The sequence below is a fragment of the Adiantum capillus-veneris genome, chromosome 15, assembly GCF_014529385.1.
Source record: "Adiantum capillus-veneris isolate H3 chromosome 15, ASM1452938v2, whole genome shotgun sequence".
NCBI lineage: Eukaryota > Viridiplantae > Streptophyta > Polypodiopsida > Polypodiales > Pteridaceae > Adiantum > Adiantum capillus-veneris.
In genome coordinates, this window is record NC_140945.1 from 7,425,498 (window position 1) to 7,450,460 (window position 24,963).

At 38.9% G+C, this 24,963-nt stretch overlaps 3 pseudogenes; 2 read left to right on the forward strand and 1 right to left on the reverse strand.

Moving 5' to 3' along the window:
• Positions 1–9,185: 9,185 nt before the first annotated feature.
• LOC147440224 (uncharacterized) lies at positions 9,186–9,739 on the reverse strand (annotated as a pseudogene).
• Positions 9,740–12,215: 2,476 nt separating this feature from the next.
• On the forward strand, positions 12,216–17,648 carry LOC147440225 (hydroxyphenylpyruvate reductase pseudogene; annotated as a pseudogene).
• A 501-nt stretch (positions 17,649–18,149) lies between these two features.
• LOC147440226 (uncharacterized) lies at positions 18,150–23,243 on the forward strand (annotated as a pseudogene).
• Positions 23,244–24,963: the final 1,720 nt, after the last annotated feature.

Consider the following 24,963-nt stretch of genomic DNA (forward strand, 5'->3'; position numbering starts at 1 on the left):
AACAGTACTCTAAGATTGAAATTGAATTAGTTTCTTCTACTTTTGAGACTAGACATGATTATGAGGAGTTAAATATAGAAGAAACTTTAATTTTGAATGAACTTGAGAGATTGAGAGAAAATCACAATAAACATATTAGAGGTGATGGTAAAAAATGTAAGAGGACATATTAGACATGAATGTCAAGTAAATGTGGTCATTTTAGGGAATGGGATTAGAGAATATATTGCACATATGCAAGAGGGAGATGAAACAGAGAGAGGAGAGGATGATAGAAATCTTAGGAGACCAAATGTCCACACAAGGTTTTCAATAGAGCCTAGAAAAGGTTGGATAGAGAACAAGGATAACAAAATGTATGAAAAGAGACAATCTGGGTATAAATATTATGGTGTGATAGGGCATATTGCAAAGTTTGGCAAAAATTTGAAATTAGTAAACCAAATCACCTTAGCTCAATGATGAGGGAATCATAGGAGAGAAGAGAGAGTAAGTAGTGACTATTTGGTTTAGAAAATTGAAAAATAAAACAAAATATTTTCTTGTTTGTATTTTTCTCATTTTTAATTGAGATACATATAGGGAGATGTCATTTCATGTCATATGGATAGTGAGTCATGTGAGTTCTAATGTACTGTCATTTGTGAGCATATATTTGGGCCACATTGAGGAGTTTTTGTTGTTCCTATTTGGATGTTTAGTGATTTTATGTGTGTGCAAGATGAATAAGAATCCATGTTTTGATGGAATTGGATTAAGTGGTTAAGTTATTGTATGAGGAGAGAAGTAAAAAAAGGATTGTGAGCTTGAGGGAGAGTGAGAAGTGAGTGAAGAGTAGATGTGAGTAAGTGAGACTTGAGTGGTGTGAGATAAGATATAGTTGAGGAGAGGGTTCCTTGTTTATTCTTGCTCATATGCAAGTCATTTTCCATCCAATGGTAGGAAGAATACTTCCAATGAGTCCAAATACAAACATATTTGATAAAATTTCACAATTTGACTAATAGAAATTTAGCAAAATTGTCCATGAGAGTTGTACAAACTAGAAAAAAATCAACTGATAATTTTAGGTAAATTGAAATAGGTACAAAGCAATTTAGATTTAGTAGATGCTATGTTTTGTGGGATTTGTGTTTTAAAATTGAAATGCATATGTTAGTGCAAGGAAAATCAAATGTATGTTTAATTAGGATTAGAGAAGTGCATGAGAGTGAGTTTAAGAGTGGGGAAGCTAAAGGGTATGAGTTAAAGGATGTTAGCAAAGCTGAAAAAATGTTACTTGTTAGAGAAGTGGGAGAAGTTTGTGGAGTGTTAGCAAGCTGAGAGTTAGAAATACTACAAGATTTTGAGATGTGAGATTGGAGAGGAAGTTTCAAGATGTTAGTTTATCATTGTTTGTGGTGTCAGTTTCAAAGCAAGAGTTTATAATATAGTTGCATTTGAATAAATGTTTGAAACCAAAAAAAAAAAAAAAAAAACATATACATGATGTGAAGAATGTGAAATTGGAGAGAATGTGGTTTATGTGTAGGAAACTATAGCTTTTTAATGGAAGTAGGTGTCTGTAGCACATATAGATGTATGTGACCCAGGATACAGTTTATGTGTAGGACATTGTAGCTCCTTAGAATGTAGGTGATTGAACCACATATAAGTGCTTGTAGTCCGTTGCACTATTCCTAGAAATTTGAATGCTTATTTATTTATTTGTAAATTTATGTTTTTTTTAAAAATAATTTAAAAAAAGAACAACTAAACAATCTAAAACAAATTAAAAAATTGATGAAACAATCCATAAAAATTAGGAGTAGGATAACTACATTCCTTTAGGGGGAGTGTAGTCTAATCTTTTTGCAGAATCGAGCAATTTTGTATGGAGAAGATATCTATTATAAATTGGAGTTGATTGTCAAAGCTATATATGGGGATGTAGTTCTAAAGTGGAGCATTTTCAAGCATATTAAATAGGTGGTTTACTTCTAACTATAATGTTCAATTTCTTTTTTAGTTTTTATCATTTTTATGATTGCTGTAATAGATGTGTCAGTGACAAGTTAATACAACACTATTCGTAGTCATATTAAACTTGTTAGCTTAGGGGGTTTATATATTCTTTTTAACTTTCCTTTATCTAGACTTAGCAATCACCGATCGGTGACCAAGCTGTAGTGGCTGAGAGAGGTAGTTATGGCGATTATTTAATAGGGTCACTGTAGCTAAACTAATTTTGGGCACTATATTTATGCTCTTAATGGTGATCTAACGATCCCTTAGAAGTGTTGTAGGTCTCTATGGTTGGGAGTATAGACCTTTAAACTCTAGATTATGGGTGATATGTTAGTTAATTTACACTAGTGATGAGCCAAGGGGAGAATAAAACAAAACTTTTATGTTATATGTCGCCGTACAAGTTTGTTAGGCGGGTGGGTCCACTTTGTCTCTAGTGACAGAGCCACAAACCGTAGCCAGGTTTTGTACGGGGTGGAAGTGTAAGTGCTAATAATTCCTCTCAACGCACCAGTGAGAGTGGAATGTGTTCGAAAAAAACAATCAAGTCCGACATGACTTGTAGAAATAATAAGATTAAAAATACAAGAATGCATGAAAAAAAACAACAATTAGAAATCAAAATTTGAAAAAATTGGGAATTCAAAACAAGAGAACTTAAATAAAGGGCAATGACTTCCACTTAGATGTGAATATTGTATATTTTCTATAATATAGGGGTTAATTGGTTTACCTCTATAGAGCTCTAGCGCCATGGAGGGGGGTTGTTCTCGCTATTAAACAGTAATAAATTTATTGTCTTGCCTAGGGCGGCTTATAGTTATTCCATTAACTAGTCACTTTATTATTAATTTTAGTTGCTATTGGTGAGGTTTAGGTTTGTGATTTTTAAGTCTTTATAAATGCTAGTTAGTGAGGGTATATACGTTTCCTGGGGTTAACATGTTTATATAACTATGTTTAGTGTTTATTAATTTGTCACTAAGTTGTCACTGACTGACTGATGATTAACCGTTTTATTGTTGAAACAAATCTAGTTCCTATTTTAAAATAATTAAGTAAGAATGGACATACTAATGGTGTTAGTGTAATGTATTTCAGGCTTTATGCTCGCGAGGACGTTCGCAGTTAAGGAGGGGAGCCAGTTATTTTTCAAAGTATACCTGTAAAGCTGGGAGTTGAAGCAGTTTAAAGAAGTTCATTCATAGTGTCGAAGATTATTATTTTTTCATCGAGGACGACGTCAAGTTCCAGTAGGGGAGGAATATAGACACCAAGATATTTTTACATTTTGTACCAAAACTGGGGTTAATTGGGATTTGCATGGGCATGTTAGGTGCATTAGCATGCTAATGATTGCCATAATAAATGCATTAGTGCTAGGTTTTGTCAACTTTTATAACTGCAGGCTGATACATTTTTACCTAAACTTGATGACTGGAGGCAGTTTTAGGGAGTTTGCTAATAGTTAGGTTAGCGACTTCAACTTCAAACCATGGCCACTAGGCATTCCAGTCTGGGTTTAATAGGAAATTATCAGTTTTAAATGAGTTCCTAGCCTAACTTTAGCCGACTAAATGATCAAATACTAGCTAGATTTTAAGCTTGGTCCGAAAGAAACTCCAAAATTTCATAGGTGTTAGTGATTGCAATGGGGTTGCGAGCTCGAGATTAGTCGGAATGGATTTTTTAAAAGGTTCCTTATAGCTGTTTTATGACAGGAAAATTCTTCTTTTTATGACCAATTTGGCGGGATAAATGAGTCACCGTGTCTATAGAGTCCGAGTGAAAGGATAGTGATGAGGTTTTAACCTTAAAACTTGTCGAAATTGATCTTTGAAATCTTTTGTGATGATCCTTATAACGTTAAAATGTTTCCTTTTTTGGTGGACACGAGAGTAAATGGTAGAGAGAGAGTCATTATCTGCCGAGTCCAAGTGAGTGAGTGAGAAAAGTCACGAGTTCGAGACTAGCCGGTCTAGATTTCAGAAGTTCGGTGATTTTACTTACGATGCCGACGAATGGGTAAGAAGTGTATTGAGTTAAGGTCTTGTCAGACAGATTGTTGATTGAATCCTTAGAGGATTGTTCCTTCAAGGTGAAATGGGTTCATTTGAGAGTAAAGGCAAGAATGAGGTTTATAAACCATATAAAAAGTTCAATAATATTATTTTTTTTGTTTTGCTTTTGATGAGAAACGACATTAGTAATATGGAAAAGAGGTCGCCTGAAAGTGGGTGGGGTCACAAGCCTGAGGAGGCAGTTGAAAAAATGTCTTTTTCTTGCCAGTGCATGAGAGTGGATGTGTAGCGCTACAAGAACGAAGGAGAGATAGAGAGAGAAACGTAATCAGTTTTAGAGAGAGAGTAGGAGAGAGAGAAATTGCTATTACTCTGTGTGTGTGTGTGTGTCGTTTTGATTGAGAGAAGAGTGTGTGTGTTTGTCTTCTTGCTTGCATGATTACTGAGTGTGTAGCACTACAGGCAAAAGGGGAGAGAGAGAGAGAGAGAAAAAACGTGGGAAATCTAGAGAGAGAAACAAGAGAGAGAAAATGAAATTGCTTGACTGTGTGTATCTGTTGATGTTCTTCCTTGCTTGATACTTTGTGTGTGTTAATGTAGAGCTGATTGTGTGTGTATTACACTGTATGTGTGTAGAAAAACTTAGGAAGAGAGAGAAAATTAAGAACGAGAGAGAAGAATGGGAGAGAAGAAGTAGAGAGAGAGTAAGAATTGAAGTGAGGAAGAGGAAAAGAATGAGAGATTGAGAGAGAAGCAGAACGTTGTTCTCTAGAGAGTGAGTGTGTGTGAAAATTTGAGAGAAGAGAATTCAAGAAATCTAGAGAGAGAGGCAGAAAAGCAGGAGAGAGAAGAAGAATTGCTGTCAGCATCCTTGCCAATAGAGGAGAGAGGGAAATCAATTGGAAGAATAAGACCATTGAAAAGGTACGCTAAATTGCAATTTGTTATTATTGTGCATGCTACAGTGAGTTAGAAACATAATTTAGAGAAAGAATCCTTATCTAAATGTCGTTTATTGAAAGCATAAAAAATTGGAAACTGATTACTGTTAAATTGAATCACGTGGATGGTATATCACTGTTTGAGTGAAAAGAAATTAGAAATAGGGAGAATAGTATTGAAAATAACTGATTATGACTATGTGTGTGTTCTTGAATAAATGTATGTTAGAAAATGTTCCATATTAGAAGCATTCAGATTGGGAAAAGTGAACATCTTTCAAAGATCAAATCATTTGAATAAATAAATTTTAGTTTTCACCTATGTATGGTGCCAAAAGTAAGTGTATGAGCAAGTCAGAGTGAAATTTTGAATGTGAAAATAACATCTGAATTATTTTTTCGATCTTAAATATTGCTTGATTGTCAACGGCTTTTAGAAATTTTGAGTAAGAGACATTATTAAAATAGAAACATAAACTCATATTATTTTTATTGGTCTATGTAAAAAAAAAAAGTCTGCAAAAATGGAAATTCTAGAACATTATGGTGTCTCTTGCACTTAGTTTTAGTAAATTTCAAGATATATATTGGTTTTTATAGTGTGTAGGAAGTTGCACTACGAAAGTTTAGGAGGTTAACTAAACTGCGAACACATAATCATAAATTAGTTAAAATGAGTTTGAAAGTCGCAAATATATGGCAAATTAGTGCACCTCTAGGTTAGTTAAGGGGCCGTTGGATTACTTGAATGTCATTAAGAAGACTTGGAAGGCAACATTCATCCATAAATACTTAACGTTCTTCTTTGTTAAGTCATGTAATGGTCTTGATATTTGAGATAATTCTTCTATGAAGTGGCTATAGTATGTGCACATTCCAATAAAGCTTCATAGCTCATGTAGATTCCTTGGATTAGGCCATCCTTTTATTATCTCTAACTTTGTTGGATCCATACGGATACCATCTTGAGAGATAATATGACCTAATTATTGAATCTCTTGAAGGAAATATTCACTTTTCTGTTGATTAATAAAGGTTTATTCTCCCTCAAAGCTTGAAAAATTACCTGGAGATGTTGGTTGTGCTCCTCAAGGGATTTGGAGTAGATGATAATATCGTCAATAAACTTGCAGTGGGGTCTAAAAATTTTCTCCATCAAACAATTATGAATGTGGCCGGAGCATTTGTCAAGCCAAAAGGCATGACTAGATAGATATTCATAAAGACCAAACATTGTATGAAATGCGATTTCATAGGTAATAATACAATTTTGAAAACTCCATGGAATAAACTTATGTAGTAAGTAGTGAATTGACTTTTCTTATACAATCCCAAGAGAGAGGCATAGGGGTGACTTCAAGTACGCTCATTCCTGTAATTGGATCCACATTCAACTTTTCAACGTCTTCTTCAACAATGATTGACTGTCTATAATAACCTGCACCAAAAAATAGTAGAATTTCTTTCTGGGATTGCAAAGTAAAGAAGGATCTGATTCGTGGTTTCCACTCACCTACAGAAGCTGCATTCTCTTGATAATTATAAGATCTCACCACAATTGTATCTCCTACACTAAATACTTCTCCTTTGAATAGAACCTTCTTGTGTTGTAACACTTTAGCAACATTGAATCCATACTAACTCAAAAATTGTTGCTCCTCACTTGATGGTGGCAGTCTTCAGTTTTTCCTCGTGGATCGATGGTGATTCCTTTCTCGATCATGAATGGATCTCCCACATGGATAGTCACATCCGTATGCTAAGTGAGCATTCCACAACTCCTTTGCCTTTATGATGGATGATACTCTCAAGATTCCATTTTTGTGCCATTGTTGACAATGAAGAATATTGCACTCATCTATCATATGTCTTTGGGGTGCCATGATTGCAAAGTGGAGCTCTCCATATAATCTTTGATAAGGAAAAAGTTTATCCTTATCATTTTGAATTTGGGACAAGACCCATGTAAGAAGCTTTCTCTTATGGAAGTTCGTAAAGGAGATTTCACTCTCTCTGTTGTTCAACTTGATGTTGACATATGTAGAGACAAGGAGTTCATTTATAAAGCACCAAAAAAATTTGTGATTTCCATGGTGAATGACATCATCTAGAATCTCTCCACTATCTTTACAATAAAATACATCTTATGTTAGAATTACCTCAGAGAGCACATGGCTTAGATAAGCTGGTTTGTAGAGACTACAAAGAAGTCATACTTGCCACATGCTCGAGTTGTGAAGAGTTTTCACCCAACGACTCTTCACTCGTTACTCTCCAAGATGCAAGAAGGGTTTGTGCTACTTTTATAGCCTCCTTAGACAACTCATGGTCTCTGGTATAGTTAAAAAAGATGTGGGCAACATCAATCAACAAGAGTCCCAAGTCTTCCACTATTTTTGGAAAACCCTCTATCTCAAGCAAGACAAATGGAAGACATCATTGTATTATTTTTATGCCTTGTAGCTTTCATGATACTTGCTTGGGTTTCTAGGCCAACGTCCATGGCGTATTGTTGATGGAGCACAACTTAGGACCCTTGATGATACATCATCAATCTTGCGCTTCATGTCATTGGTTGAGTTCTTCATAAGCAATGATAAATAGTTCTGAAAAACATTCAATGAGAGAATGTGCATTGTGTCATAGACAAGATCCAATGACAAGTCAAAGCCATAAAGCTCATATAATATCCATAAGCTTGATTTTCCACTCAACCCCACACTCTTTAGTATCTCTTTGCATTGACTTTGAGAAGTTACTCTAATGGATCGAGAAATGGCAGCATGCATTTCAACTATACTTCTCATGGGAGGTGTATAAGGATATTGGAAGCGATTTTTGTCATAGAGATATCTCCCTTGAAAGCTTGAGCTTGATGAATCCAAAGTGGAAGATGCCTTATCCCTACAACAAAAGTGTTGTCCACCATCCTTAAATAGCCCAATCTTGCATTAATCAGGGTGGTCTCCAGTGACCATCATTCCCATTGCACGCAATCTGATGTCCATTGAGGAGGCCAATATCGCATCAATCAAGTGAGAAGGATAGTTGAAATTAACTTTAAGTCCATCTACATATAATTTCTCTAACTCCCTCACTAGTGGCTCCAAAAATACATGAAAAATATCTCCAAAGATTCCAACAAATGAAAGGGATAAATAAAATTGGTATAGGCTATAAAATAGAGTTCTTTTCAGAGTTCAAAACTCTATTTTCCACAACCTCGCAGTTTTTTTTTTGGTCGTTTTTTCTGATTGAAAACTGCCCCAATGGAGCAATAGTGCAAAGTTTCGAGGATCTCCCTAACAATCATAATAGAAAAGGATTTAATCAAGATACAAAAATATAAATAAAATTTCAAAAAGAATAAGAAGCTAATGCTTTGAGAGAAGGGAGATACCTTGATGATCTTCTTTGGGATTTTGATCAATCTACCACACAACTTGCATGTAAAAGCATACATTTGTTGATCCTCAATCCAATTCCAGGATAACTCCTCAGCAGCATACATTGGTGGCCATGCCTTGTAAGAGTGTCTACATCTTTCACAAATGACAGGAAGCTCAAAGGTTGAAGCTGGGCTCCAAAAATCTTGAAGATCCTTACACTTGGCACTATCCCAAAATTCCTCAATAACTATAGATAAATCTGTGGTCGACAGATTCAACCAGCCACATACACAAGATATTGTGGCACATGGTACAAGAACAAGATATAAGCTCTAACTTCTTTTGAATAGGAAGATAGTCAAAGAAAATCATTTGTTTTCGTCGCAAAGCACACTTTGTGCATCTTTCACAGCAGCAACGAGGACAATCCCTTTTCAATTTCCTACCCTTGCATCCTTCAGGTTGTTGACATAAGCACAACACAACATTTCCCACATACTTATCCTCATTTATTGGGTCGTACAAAATAGGATGCTCAGTATTACCCTTTAGACCCATACAAATGAGATATCTCTCTTTGTCTACCATACCAAGGCTTTTGTACATTGTGTTCAACTTTGGACAACATGATGGAGCATTGATGCCACCAAGGTTGCCTTCACAGTTGTCTAGAAGCTTTACTAAAAGAGAACTCAACCTCTCTACACCATTCTCTGTGCTTTTTCCAAACAAAAGCTTTAGCATTTGATCTTGAAAATCAATAGAGACCTGATGTTCATCCCATAGGGCTTGCATTTGAACTATTTTTTTAAAGAATATTATCATCTCTATTGGCCACATCTTCCTCCTGTTGTCACTTCTTGCTCATTGTTTAGTAGATCTTCATTGTCAAGAGTCCTTGCATTCTCACGCTCTCAAGGTTTTGACCACCTTCAACAATTGCAGGAGCTTCATAGCTATGGAAGATAGCATGCTCATTCTCTTCAAAGCCTTGATCGTGATTTTCATCTACGATAGCTTCAAAAGTACTATATTCAAGGATTTGATAATTCAAATCCAATTGAAGTTTGTTTGTGCTTGTAGGTACAATGGTTTCTTCACACCGTGAATCATGTATACTTTGAATGCCAAATAATGAGTTTATTTCTCAATATCTAGCCTCAGCATCTTGATGTCTTTTATAGGTTGATGGAGCTACCAACCTTCCACCATAGCAATATGCTTTGCATGAACGCCATTGTTTTCTAGGTGCTTGATGTGATGATGTTTGAGCAGTCTCAACCGCACTAGTAGGTTGAGAGTTGGAGGTGGGATGCTCAAAATTTTCAATACTTATGCTTGGACGAAGATCCCCATTGCAATCATGGACGAAGGTGCTCATAATATGTCCTCCTACTAACAAGCTCATACCCAAGAGAGCTATGCTTGCACTTATAATTACATTGGAACCTATGTAGCCTTGTGTCTCTAGGCTCCATCTATTTGACACAAAAGTGGAACGTAGAGTATATTTCAAATTTCTTATATTTCTTCACTTAAAACCAACTTTTAACAAATTAAAATATAATAATCTTTATAATTGACACAAAGTAAAGCATGAGACTTTACGTCAAATCTTTCAAAGTACATAAAATTTGTGACATCCATTTTTCATCTCCACAAAAGAGAATAATAGGAGTCACTCAGGAATAGTTTTCTAGAAGGAATAATAGATGAAACTTCCTCCATTCTTTGCAAGATAACATCTACAGATACCAAATTGGACTCCTTGCACCAATAGACTAGGTAGTTATCAACAAGACACAGAATCTCTTTCAAAAGAAGGAGCTCTAGATTCCCATCCCACCCAACATGATCATCAATCCATATATGTAAAAAGGTGGTTTTGGCTTAGATTGACCAAACAAATAATAAGAACTCTCCTCCCACGGCTTCTCTATGTCTTGGGTTGCCATTAAAAAATTAGTTAGCTCAAGGACAACTTCCTTGCCCAACTCCATTGAACACGCCCGTAGATTAGAAGATGTACCAAGGCCAAACTATTTTTCTAAGGTCAACACTATCCCAAATGATGAAAGATATGCTATCTACCGTCATCTTATGTTTTTTAAAGATCACTCAAGTAGATTTTTGGTTTCATGTGTAATGCAAAAATCGATACAGTTGTAGCATTAGATATAGATAACGACTAAATAATGTTTGTAATGTTTATTGCAAGGCAACAAATGCACGTACTAACAAATGATGCAAAGAGTGTCGATGCCTCCAACAGGAGCGACAAAGGATTTACCAATTGCAGGGACCGTATAAGGGAGGAAAGGCTTTGCCCATAACGGGGAGACCAAATTAGGTTTGACTCAAAGTTTTCATGAGTCGAAGAATTCTTTTTGGTTTTTAGAATTTTAAAGACTCAATAGGCCGAGCCATGTGCATGTCCCCTAAAAGAATCACTTATTGTTTTTCTTGACAAATTTGTGGGTTGTACAGCTATGGTGAAGGACCCTACAGATCAATGAAACAAGTTTTTGTCTCTCTCTTTAGCATGTTTTTTGTATGAAGATGGGTGTACTCTCTCTCTCTCTCTCTCTCTCTCTCTATCTATATATCTAACTTTAAATCCACCTATACCAAAGGTATATTGACTAACAAAGCCATTGACCTTGGGAGAGCTAGACATTTACATCTGTGAGAGCCACCATGACATTGATGGAGCTCACCTAGAGAATCAAGACTATTCTAGCTAGCACAACATGAGAGACATTCAATACAAATATTTACAGATACGGACATTGACGATGCTCTTCCAGGACTGATGGGACAATACCCGAAGTCGGACATCCTTCGACACTCATGTTCATTTTAGCTTTCATTTTCCTTTATATTATTTATACCCAAACATTGTACTAAATCCACTAGGATTGTATCAATTTGGTCTCACAGCTAATTTTGGCCTTTAGAAGACGTCTTATATAACATTTCATTTCATCTCTCTCTCTCTCTCTCTCTCTCTCTCTCTCTCTCTCTCTCTCTCTCTCTCTCTCTCTCTCTCTCTCTCTCTCTCTCTCTCTCTCTCTCTCTCCAAATGCCTCAAATAGCGCTATATACAAAAGATTGTGAATAATAATCATTGCAAGAGACCAACCGTAATTAATATAAGCTTGATTAATTAGAAGCACACGATCGAGCTACAATCACCAGACGAGGAGAAACTACGCCTGCACAAGCCTTGGCAGTAGAGCGTGCCTGACGTACTGAAGCAAAATGCAATCGGAGAAGCGCCACGTGCACTGACCATCTTCTGCAATCCTGCGCATAGCTGATGAAGCATGATGACATCAGAGCTAAGGGCAACACAACACGCACGAAGGAGGAGGATGCAGTTGAGGATCACTCTCGCAAGGGAGGAAGAGCGCATGGCAGCAACACACACTGGATTTACAAGAACACCATTTTAGCAAGAACGAAGCTCACTTGCAAGTATAGAACCTAGGGCAAGTACAGGATAGGGTAGAGAGGTCAAGAAAAATGAGAGAGAGAGAGAGAGAGAGAGAGAGAGAGAGAGAGAGAGAGAGAGAGAGAGAGAGAGAGAGAGAGAGAGAGAGAGAGAGAGAGAGAGAGAGAGAGAGAGAGAGAGAGAGAGAGAGAGAGAGAGAGAGAGAGAGAGAGAGATTTCCACCCTTCGGAGTTTGGTACCTGGAGAAACCAGTTCTCTAGGTATCAAGAAAAGTCAAAGGAAGGGCAACCTAGGAGAATCCTACCTAAGTGCCAACTTTCTATATAGAAAATAGATGGAAACTCCTTGTGACAGTAGGGTTGCATGATAGGGCAGAGAGAGGGAAGCATAAGTGAGTGCGGAAATGAAACTCACAGAGGAGATGGTGATGGAGATTGCAGTAGCAGATAAGGGAAGCAGAAGTGTAGTTAAGTCACACCTTACTATCGGAGAGAGAGAGAGAGAGAGAGAGAGAGAGAGAGAGAGAGAGAGAGAGAGAGAGAGAGAGAGAGAGAGAGAGAGAGAGAGAGAGAGAGAGAGAGAGAGAAGAGAGAAGAGAGATCAAAGCCCTTAGTATCATGGCGGTTCCTTGCACACAGTTCTTTGTGCATGAGATTTGAGAACATCAAAAAACCACAGACTGTGATGGCCCACTGCTTGTCTATTGAAGCATGGATGCTTTTCTTGGATAATGATGATGGAGTATTGGGGCAAGGCAATAGCACTTCGAGAGTAGCATATTGAATGTGAAGCCAAAGGCAAGCTTGGTGGGTTCAAGTAGCCTAGTCCCCTCTCGAGTCTTGCACCAGCTAGAGGCCATGAAGACTGGAATGTGCCTTGTTTGCAGCTTGAGGGAAATATGGCAAACCTCAAATCCTGATAGTGGATATACTCCCGCATCTCAAGGCAGTCCATGAGGCGCATGATGCATTGATGTGAACGTGATTCGAGCCAAGTGGGTGGGAGAAAGTAGAGAAGGAAAGGAGGAGAGATGCCGTGGCTGGAAGGATTTGCAGCCACGTGGACCTTCGGTCCTCTCTTTTTAATAGAATACTAGCGTGTAAACCCGTCTTCCAGACGGGGATGGTAGAAGAAACATTAACAAGAGAGAATGTATGCAATGTTTGTTAAATAATGAGTTATGTTGTGCTTTCAAAAGTAGGAAAATTTGACATACATGCAGCACTACAAAACTAAATAAATAAAGAACAACTTTCAAGCATATGTATCAAGATGAATTTCTCTTTTATATTCAATTTCTACATAATTCCATGCCTTCTACTTGCAAGTATAGTTGATTTTTTCTTGAGACAAATGATTGGTTTATGCTTTCATCTCAATTCACAATTCTTTGAAATCTACGCTTGACAATCTGTAGTTCATTTCCCTATTAACATTGATTGAAAATAGCATGCAATTCATGAAAGTTATTTTAATGCTATTTACGTTCAGTTTTTATTTTGCTATTTTGTTGTTTGATATTTTTAGTTTTAAATGGACATCAAAAAAGAATTATAACTCTTTTAGTTGCGTTTATTTGTTAATTCCAATATTTCTTCATAGACAACATTGGTTGTGTCTTTTTTGGTATATTCTTTGTCAACTCCCAAGAAAATTCTTATGGATTTTGAAGAATTTGCTCTTGATAATGCAACATATAGGTTTCCATGGATAAATACTGGTGTTGATAAATATATCCCCAACTTCAATATACTTTGTCCTTGGGATTTCTTTAGCGTCATTGCAAAAGCCAGCTATATAGGAAATTGCTTCTTCTCATTTCAAATGATAATGTCATTGAATTTGGAATGAACGTTATTCTTGGTAAAAACTTTGTCTCCAGTGTGAGTTCCTTTAATGATTTCAACTTCAAAAACTCTTTTGAAGAAATTTTTATAGATCATGTGCGTTCCATTGCATAAACCTCTTCGGGGATTTATATTTCTCAATAATATTATAGGCGCATTCTTTTTCAAATGTAGTTTATGAGGTGGATATCCTCCTCCAAGATTTAAGCTATTTAGATACTCAGTTGTGATAAGGTTTGTATTCTCATCTTGTTTCGATATCGAATCTTGATATACTTCACTTCGTAGATTTGATTGATTATTCCTTAACCAAAATAACCTAAATTCTTCAATTATAATATAAGCGTCAACTAAATATTGTTGAAGAAGCCTACCTCCTCTTAACAGACATGCATTTGTGTCTTCTCTGATTTGCAACCTGTACGCATAATACTCTCTTTGAGTAATAAACTGTTTTTCTTTCTTCTTCTTGTGTTTGGAGGTATCTTGAATATGCTTTGGCATATTCAAATGCCAACCTTCTTGTCCTTTAGGGAAAAGCAAAACATAGGTTAATGGCATATAAGAGTTGTTTAGATTTTTGATTCTCTTGATACTGCCATTAATATTCAAAAGTTGAATATCGCGATGTCCAATATGCTCATCATCTCCATGACTTGGCATTATAGATGCAACTTCACTTCCTAAAGATACTCCATATTACTTTGCTACTTTGTTGGACTCAGAAATTACTAACTTGACATCACTGTTAGCATTTTCATTCAGATAATCTCCGAATGCTTTGAAACATTTTGCATACAGATTCCAAATATGCATCATTTTTTGTAAACTAAGAACAATTGCTGCATCTATTTTGTTCATTCCCTTTGCTCAATTTTCTAGCTCATGTTCTGTGTCGTAAACATACAATTGAGCATAGTTCAGCTTTTGAATTCCATCTTTTTCATTCGATAATTAATTACTTGTTTTGTAATATATGGATCCATGTATTCTAAAATCATAAACTCTTTTTTTTGTGAGCATGTCGTCAATATTCGCTCTAGTAGATGCATAAGCCAAAAGTTTGAGTTTAAGTTTGATTTGAAATTGAGAATCTACTCGGAAATATGTATGATCTCCCTAAATCCATTAAACAAATATTGATGTAAAATGTCCTTTTATTACGGTAATGTGTGTGTGTGTGTGTGTGTGTGAAGACACACACACACACACACACACACACACACACACACACACACAACAACACACACACACAGAGAGAGAGAGAGAGAGAGAGAGAGAGAGAGAGAGAGAGAGAGAGAGAGAGAGAGAGAGAGGGAGGGATGATAGAGATATAAAGTAAACAATGAATGATCTTATGTTTAGTCTAAAACAATAGTTTTATTCTTCATGTTGCTAGTTTTTGATGGCGTCATTCTAAGGCATATAGCATTTAGCTCGTTTAAGTTTGATTTGAAATTGATGATTTCCCTATCTAAATAATATGTTTGTGCCTTCATCTTTTCGAGATTCTTTCTCATTATCTCATTGTTGAGATCTGCAAAATGATGCTATCATAAGGATTTTGGGATGTGCCCATATGATATTTTACTTTTAACATTGTCTTTAATCTCCTTTGTCTCTCCAAGAATCTTCAAAGAATTACTTTCAACTTCAGCTCACAAAACTTTAGATGCCATCATAATATGTAAAAGGTTGCAATATGATGAATTGAGCAAGTAAATTAAGTCTCGAATATTTGTAGGAAAATCTTAGGTAGGGTTTTGAAGGAAAAATGTTTTGTAATCGGGTCATTGAAAATGTGTTTGATTTTTCAGCAAGTTATTCTTAACCATTCTTATTGTGCTTGTCAACAATATTAACCTAACACTCTTCTTTGACATGGCAAATTTGTCCAATCTCCAAAAACATTCGCGCACACACCACATAAACTATCAAACATAGCCCTTTTTCTCACAATAATGGCTTGAACTTCTATGATTTGAATAACTTTCTTAAGTTAAACATATTTTGCGGACTAGTGCTGCAAGAAAATGATGATGTTGTAATGTCAAGTAAGCATCATGGGAATCAGGCCTCCATTTGTTTCTGATGTCTCAAACTCAAGTGCAGCAGATAGGTTGCCTTATCACCCTCTTCATTCTACTACACCCATCATGATGCATGCATGTGCCATGAACAATGAGTTCTCTTACCCTTTGGGCGCTAGTGCTCCTTGGTCAAAATTTGAATTATTTTTCCCAGATCAGCATTTTGCCTATTACCACATTCTTTCAAGATGCAATTGTAGATGATTGTGTTTGAAGAGTTGCCCTTGCTTTGCAAAACCCATGGCTTGTTGGCCATGTCCACTCTATTCTCTTTGGCAAGTTATTGTTGGGAAGCTTGGGTATCTCTCCCCCTCCCTTATATCTCTTTCTCCCTGCTCGAGCCTCTTCTCTCTACCCCACACACGCACACACAATCTTTCTCCCATTCCAAAGTGGCTGTGTCATAAGCGCGGGCGGCATCCTCGATAGCCAGTGGAAGCACCTGCCAATGCAGTCCCATATCTCAATTGTTGCATGCAATAATTTAGGCTCTTCGCCACCATTTCTTTTCATCTCCATCTCCTCTGCATCTTCCATGGATGCCTCATCTCCCCATGGCATCCCATCATGCCTCTTACCTACAGTCGATCACTTAGCTATATATTGTGGCTTGCGTACTGTTGAGAAAAGTATTTGCATACAACCTTCATGGCCACATGTTTGTCGTATACCAATAGTTCCCTTCTTTCAGACCTGTCGAAGGCCATGGTTGCTTGAGGTAGTTGTAGTAAGACTGAAGGCTGGCGCAAGAACTTGGTCAAGTTGCAAGCCATCCCCTCACAAAGCCATCTCCAACATTAAAAATCGGTCCTCTTTCTGCTCCATGACTCTTGCTCACTCCATCTTTGTGTGGTTTCTCACCTTCCTTGCAAGCTATAACTCTTGCAAGTTGTACATGCCTCCTTGTGATGTAGATGTTAGGGTTTCAGTGCCCATTCCACAAATTCAATTTTTTTTTCCCAGATTGGCGTTTTGCTTATTACCACATTCTTTCAAGATGCAATTGTAGATGATTGTGTTTGAAGAGTTGCCCTCACTTTGCAAAACCAATGGCTTGTTGTCCATGTCCACTATGTTCTCTTTGGCAAGTTATTGGGAAGCTTGGGTATCTATCCCCCTCCCTTATATCTCTTTCTCCCTGATCGAGGCCCCTTCTCTCTACCCCACACATGCACACAAAATCTTTCTCCCATTCCAGAGTGGCTGTGTCATAAGTGCGGGTGGCATCCTCGATAGCCAGTGGCGGAACCTGTCAATGTGGTCCCATATCTCAATTGTTGCATGCAATAATATGGGCTCTTTGCCACCATTATCATTCCACCCTTCCTAAGGTTGGCTAACACAGAGTTTCTTAGTGCATTGCAGGCAAGTGGAAAGCGAGTGGGAATTGTGGGGCTTGTAAGGATTGGCATGGCCATAGCAAAGCAAGTGACTAAAAATTTTGGGGTGTCCAATGGCATATAAAGGTAGTTCAACAAAGTTAGGAATACCTTATTCTTACTATTCCAATGAAACTAAGTTGGCAGCTAATTTAAATGTTTTGATGATCACTTGCCCCTTGATGGAGGGGACAAAGGGCAACATTAACCCGGAAGTCCTCGATGCATTGGGTCCAGGTGGATTCTCATAAACATAGCTTGAGGTTTGATAGCTCGAGGTCCGATAGTGGATGAAGCAAAGCTTTTGAAGGCATTGGTGGAGGGCCGTATCGGAGGAGATGTCTTGGATGTGTTTGAGAATGAGCCTCAAGTCCTCCAAGAGTTGATGTCTCTGGATAGTGTTGTTCTGACTCCTCATGTGGGTAGTTTGACATGGGAAATCAGGAGGGTTATAGCAGATCTTGTTGTTTCCAACCTTGAAGCCTATTTTGTTGGCAAGCCTCTTCTAACTTCGACCTGAAGGTAAACTAAGCAATCTACCCACATTGGTTAATGGAACTATGATGATTCTCTCATTGGACATACTTGCTACCATTTCTTATCTACAATGTGGTTGCCCTCGTTGTAGTACCATGCAATCGTCAAGATGGGCAAGCAAATTTTGGAGGGTGCCTTAGCTAGCAGGAGGTATATGCATCTAGATCGGGCCATGCAAGTTATCCTCATCTAGGGATTCGAATACCTTCTGAGCAATCATGGAGTGGGTGTTAGGAATGATGCAGATAAAATTCATTTTTTTATGTATGCCAAAATTTTTAAATCATATTTGCAAACTACCTTGGATTCAAAAATGCTCCTGAAGAGCCCGCATGGATGCAGCTAATGTGAAAATGGATATAGTTTGACTAACACAGACTGCCTTAGTGCATTGCAGGCAAGTGGAAAGCGAGTGGGAATTGTGGGGCTTGTAAGGATTGGCATGGCCATAGCAAAGTGAGCGGCTGAAGCTTTTGGGTGCCCAATGGCATATAAAGGTAGTTTTGATGATCACTTGCCCCTTGATGGAGGGGACAAAGGGCAACATTATCCCGAAAGTCCTCGATGCATTGGGTCCAGGTGGATTCTCATAAACATAGCTTGAGGTTTGATAGCTCGAGGTGCGATAGTGGATGAAGCAAAACTTTTGAAGGCATTGGTGGAGGGCCATATCAAAGGAGGTGTCCTAGATGTGTTTGAGAATGAGCCTCAAGTCCCCCAAGAGCTGATGTCTCTGGATAGTGTTGTTCTGACTCCTCAAGTGGGTAGTTTGACATGGGAAATCAGGAGGGTAATAGCAGATCTTGTTGTTTCCAACCTTGAAGCCTATTTTGCTGGCAACCCTCTTCTAACTTCGGCCTTTAGGTAAACTAAGCAATCTACCCACATTGGTTAATGGAACTATGACGATTCTCTCATTGGACATACTTGGTACCATTTCTTATCTACAATGTGGTTGCCCTCGTTGTAGTACCATGCAATCATCAAGATGGGCAAGCAAATTTTGGAGGGCGCCTTAGCAAGCAGGAGGTATATGCATCTAGATCAGGCCATGCAAGTTATCCTCATCTAGGGATTCACCTTCTGAGCAATCATGGAGTGGGTATTAGGAATGATGCAGATAAAAATCATTTTTAATGTATGCCGTTCAAAATTTTTAAATCATATTTGCAAACTACCTTGGATTCAAAAATGCTCCTGAAGAGCCCGCATGGCCGCAGTTAATGTGAAAATGGATGTAGTTTGGTTAACAATGATTGTCTTAGTGCATTGCAGGCAAGTGGAAAGCGAGTGGGAATTGTGGGGCTTGTAAGGATTGGCATTGCCATAGCAAAGTGAGCGGCTGACGCTTTTGGGTACCCAATGGCATATAAAGGTAGTTTTGATGATCACTTGCCCCTTGATGGAGGGGACAAAGGGCAACATTAACCCGGAAGTCCTCGATGCATTGTGTCCAGGTGGATTCTCATAAACATAGCTTGAGGTTTGATAGCTCGAGGTGCGATAGTGGATGAAGCAAAACTTTTGAAGGCATTGGTGGAGGGCCATATCAAAGGAGGTGTCCTAGATGTGTTTGAGAATGAGCCTCAAGTCCCCCAAGACCTGATGCCTCTAGATAGTGTCGTTCTGACTCCTCATGTTGGTAGTTTGACATGGGAAACCATGAGAGCTATATTAGATCTTGTTGTTTCCAACCTTGAAGACTATTTTGTTCTCAAGCCTCTTCTAACTTCGGTGTGAAGGTAAAATAAGCAATCTACCCACATTGATTAATGGAACTATGATGATTCTCTCAATAGACATACTTGCTACTACGCCCTCATTGCAGCTTGCATGTGCATAATCAAACATATCCCATCCCTTGCAGCATACCTCCTCATCCTGCATCTTGTCGTCTTCATTTGACCTCTATTTGCATCTCCCAACCTCTATTGTATGTGCTCATTTGCCATATAGCAGCTATAGTATGTCAAACAGGCCGAGTGCAATTATCGCCAATAGCGATTTAGCATTCCATAGCGCAACGCACACTGCTATCCCTATTCTCTCTCTCTCTCTCTCTCTCTCTCACTCTCTCTCTCTCTCTCTCTCTCTCTCTCTCTCTCTCTCTAAGGTGAAAGAGAATGAGAAGAGCTTTTATCGCTAAACCGCATGTAGGCGATAGCCAATGCGGGTGCGGTTGAGATTATCAACAACTGTATAATGCATCATTTCTCTTTAGCAGCTTATGAATAAGGGAATGCTGGTGGTGTGGATTTGAACGCATCTTGTTGTGAATAACCACGATTCAGTGGCAGATACTATGAACAAAGGTCCATGTACGCAGTAGCTATCGGATCAAGTTTATATTGTTGCAAGTTCATGAGTTTGGTATCGTAGCCAAGACAAACCCTCATTTTCCCTTGGAGGAAAGCTACTTCTGGGCGGGCAATGAAAATCTATTCACATCTTCTCAAAGGTCTTTTTGCAGGCGATCAAGGTAGAAACTCCATATAGCAGCTATAGTATGCCAAATAGGCATATTGCAATTATCACTAACAAAGAATTAGCATTCCATAGCGCAGTGCATATATTGATGTTAATATCCCCATTCTGTGTGTGTGTGTGTGTGTGTGTGTGTGTGTTTGTGTGCACGCATTCGCCAGTATCTCACATCACCCAGGGTTGTAAAGACCTTTTCTTGCTAAACTACGTGCAGGTGATAGCCAATGCGGCTCACATCACCTAGCGTTTTAAGGAACTTTTCTTGCTAAACCACGTGCAGGCGATAGCCAATGTGGGTGCAGTTGAGATTAGCAATAATAGTATACTGCATCGTTGCTCTTCAGCAGCTTCTTATGAAGCAGCACAAGGAACTTTGAACGACTTACCATATGGATACTTTTGGCATGTTAGGGCTTTTGCTAGATAGAAGTTGGAAAAACAACTCATGGAGGTAGCAAATGTGAGGTTTTGTAGTTTAATTACTAGATGCAACTAGCAAAGTGAAGGTTCTTATGAATTTGTTATATAGTAGTATATTGTTTGCTAGATGGAAGTAGCAATATCATAGGAGCTATGCAATTGCTAGATAGTAACGTTGTGTAGTTGCTACTTGGAAGTAGCAATTTGAAATTCCAATATAGTTACTATATAGAAATTTTGGTTTTCCACATTCAATATACATTCGTAACAAAACCTAAGCATGTAGCAGTATATCCCTTACGACTAGGACTAGGGCACTTAATATCTTTGATATCTTCAAAGATTCTCGATAAGTTAAAAAAATTGAAAGTGTTTTTTCTTTAAAAAATAGAAAAGACTCTCGAGAGGAGTGTCGAATTTCAAACTCGTAGCTTTGTAGCATTATTGTGGTAAAAGTCTAGTAAAAAAGAGGCTAGGCTTGGAGTTTAATACTTGCAGCTTTCTAGCTCTTGAGCACATACCAATTAATGTCAATGAAAGCCTTGGGGAGGTGTATGCTACAATGTGCAATCGTAGATCTCTCTCTCTCTCTCTCTCTCTCTCTCTCTCTCTCTCTCTCCATGTTCCTCAAAAAACCATTATGATAGCTTATCTCGCACTCTTAATTTGATACGTGCAATTGTAGACATCTCTCTCTCTCTCTCTCTCTCTCTCTCTCTCTCTCTCTCTCTCTCCACGTTTCTCTGGTAAAAACCATTCTTATATCTTATATTACACTCTTAATTTGATATGCCCTCCCAAACCTTATTGTAAGCTCTTCATCCTCACGACGTCCCCCCCCCACGAAAAAAACACACACACATACACACACACACACACACACACACACACACATTGACTTAAAATGCCCATGGATGCAAATTTTGTGCATCTTCTCTCATTTATCTTCACTACAAATTGTTGTAACATGGATTTGGCTCTCGCTCCTCCATTCTTGTCCTTTAGAAGTTTTAGTTGTGCCCTGCTTAGTAGTGTGTGGCCTCTGTAGTGAGTGTGGTTTGTTATTATTCACTTGTAGGCAATGTGAGTCCATAGTTGCAATGACAAAAGAGATTTCCCTTCTAGGATCCTTGAAAGGGTCCAAGGGCCTTGAGACGTAACGTTTGGTGTTGAGAAGGGGTGAAAGGGCAAGGAGCTCAAGTAGCATAATCGATGGTAGCTATAAAGACAACATTGTGTCATTGTATTATTCATGTTTTACTTAAACTTTTGCATGGGGTTGTTCATCCCTTTTTGGCTTCGAGAGTCCCTAGAATGTGCTACTAAATGAATAAAGGAGGGGGGGACCTTGAGGCACCTTGTGATTGATCAAAATGGATAAGATGTATTTGATTCCATATTTGTTTCTTTGTATCACAGTATAATGGACAATATGGAGGATTGTGCCAACTCTAAACAACATAGAATCTCTCTACTATATTGACTCCACCCATGGAAAGCCTTCAAATTGTAGCCCCAACCTTGAGATTTAGACCATCTACATTCCCTGTGCTCCATGACTGCAACGACAAGCACCATAGAGCCATCTTTGCAACCCTAAAGCACATCTTGTGTGTGTGTGTGTGTGTGTGTGTGTGTGTGTGTGTGTGTGAGAGAGAGAGAGAGAGAGAGAGAGAGAGAGAGAGAGAGAGAGAGAGAGAGAGACCTATTAGACCTTTTCCATGCACGTGTGTCATTAGCTTTGCCGTATTATGACATCAAATTCAACATTTTAAGACACCAAGAAGAGATCCATTCTCTCTCAAGTCCGTTTATAGGTGGGATGGTTTCATATAGAATTCAAGTTCATAATCACTTCCAAAGGGCAAGCAAATGGCAAGCTTTTGTTCGGGGAGGATGTGCAAGCAAGCTCTTCAAATCCACACAAGAACTCTCGTAAGCAGTCCACAAAGGAGGGCAAGGTGGACATGGATGGTAGTGCTCCTAAAAGAGGAAAGACTAGCAAGGTAAAAGCCACTGTGAAAGAAGAGGATGATGATAGTGGAGACAAAGTGATGTGGAAGGAATTTTGGGTTGAGCACTTGATACACATTAGAGGAGGGATGATAGTGGAGACAAAGTGATGTGGAAGGAATTTTGGGTTGAGCACTTGATACACATTAGAGGAGGGATGAATGACGACTTCAACAAAATGCCAAAACAAGGAGTGGACCTTTGGGGAAAGGTGACGACAAAGCTTGCTTTCATGTTTGTAGATTGCGACAAGGATGGACTTGCATGTAGAAAGAAGTGGGCAAGGGTTAATAAGCAATATAGAGATGACAAGGCACATAATGCAATTTCAGGCAATGATCGAAAGCGATCATGCAAATGGTACGACATTGTTGATGAATATATGCATGACATGGCTAATGTGGTTTGCAAAAGTCACGCCTCTTCTTTCGGGGAGGATGATGAGGCAGTTGAGGTGGGTATCTCCATGCCTATCAAAGAGAAGGAAGAGAAGAAAACAAGCTCTAAAGTGAATGCAAAGGATGATGCCTTATAACAATTGGTCTCTCATATGAAGGAAGAATCAGCACGTCGAGCGGCAATGGAGGAAAGGCGACAAAACACCTTTGAGGCGATGCAATCTTTCATGGCATCGTTCTTGGAACATGTCAAGAAAGATTGAGATTTTGGCTATGTAGCAGAAATTCCACCTTTTGTAGTTTTAAGGAAAAAAATTTGTAGCTTGCATGACATATTCAACATGTAAGGTATGTTATCAGATAACAAAATGTCATTTTCAATTTATGTCTCATTTTCATATTGTAATAGAGTGTTGGGACAAGAATCTGCTATCAATTTTGAAATGAATAATTGAGCCTGCAAGGATTATAATCGTAGCTTGTTGTGTGATTTTCATTCTTAATGTGTTGCACTTATTTACTTGAAGTGATGAACATGGTCCTCGCCCGCAAGGTTTCCTCCAAGGCTTTCTACTAGGTTCTTGGGACGAGAAAATGTTCAAAAAATGCCTGCGAATCAGTAAGGCTACATTTGAGTACATTTGTGCAATATTGGCTCCAGCAATGAAGCGAGACGACACATGCATGCGTCGAGAAATGAGTGTAGAGAACAGGGTCGCACTCTCCTTCCATAGACTTGCAAGTGCGGCAAATGTAGAGGTGCTTGCAGACCTCTATGGTTGTGCTAGGAGTACAGCAACATGGATTATATTGAATTTTTGCAAGGCCGTTTGTAGTAGTGGTTTACGCGACCTCTATATACTTGGCCATGACTCTGTCAAATTCTCAAGGAGTGAGCTTGGAAAGCGGTGCGAGAAAGGCTTGCTCAATGAATTTTACCTGGTGGGTGATTGCGCATATTCCTATAAGGGGTATGAGCCTCCCGAGAACGGCCACGGGAGGGGACCCCCCACCTAGACACTGTAGCCTCACTCCACGCACTCGCGCACCGTGGGGACTCCACGCAAGGTTCCCCGGGGCACGCTATGACCCTCCGTCAGTGCGGCGGAGCCTGAGGTTACGTGGGGCTAGGGACCCGGAAAGACCCGCGAAGACCCGCGAAACGCAAACGGCCGTCGACCCATGGAACGCAACCACGGCCGAGCCGGTCCCGTCTGAGCCGGGCCCCCGTGAAGGCAACTTGACCCGAGCCGGTCCCGTCCGAGCCGGGCCCTCCTGAGCCGGTGCCGTCCGCGTCAGGACCCCTTGAAGAAACACCCCGACCCGAGCCGGGCCCAAAACGTCCCCTCCCCGACGTGCCCAGATTCTGGGGCGTCACAATTCCACGCGACCCTATATCCTTGTCCCTTTCAAAGGGTGGTTTGCTTGATGACAAGTACTATTGGAATTTAATACAATCTTCAACTCGCATGGCAGTAGAGAGGGCTTTTGGTATGTTGAAAGCTTTTGCAATCGCTATTTGAAGATTTTCTGTGTGTGTAGAGTGGTAGGGATGGTTCATTTGCAATTTGAATTTGCACTTCTTGGCTCATTGATGGTTGTATTTTTTATAAGGATTGTGAAACGCAAGCTTGTGCTGCTCTTTTTCAAAACGATGATTGGTGTCGAGAGGTCGGGATGTTTTACATCATGCAATGGTTGAGTGGTGCAATTAAACACATGTATTTGGTATAGTGGCGTACATGTTCAATATGTTTATGGCATATCAGCTTGTTTGTGCTATACTTTATGGACAGGTTCAATCCATTTCAAAAGCATTCGAATTTCTGTGATCTTGTGATGGAGTACCTAGCTTGAGGAAGGCATTTGTTGGTTTTTATGGCATCACGTAGCTTCAATCATGCACAAAACATCTTGAGATAGGAGCGCAGTAGCAAAAGGGGGAAGAGATGGGCAGATGATGGGATCAAGGTGGGATGGTGC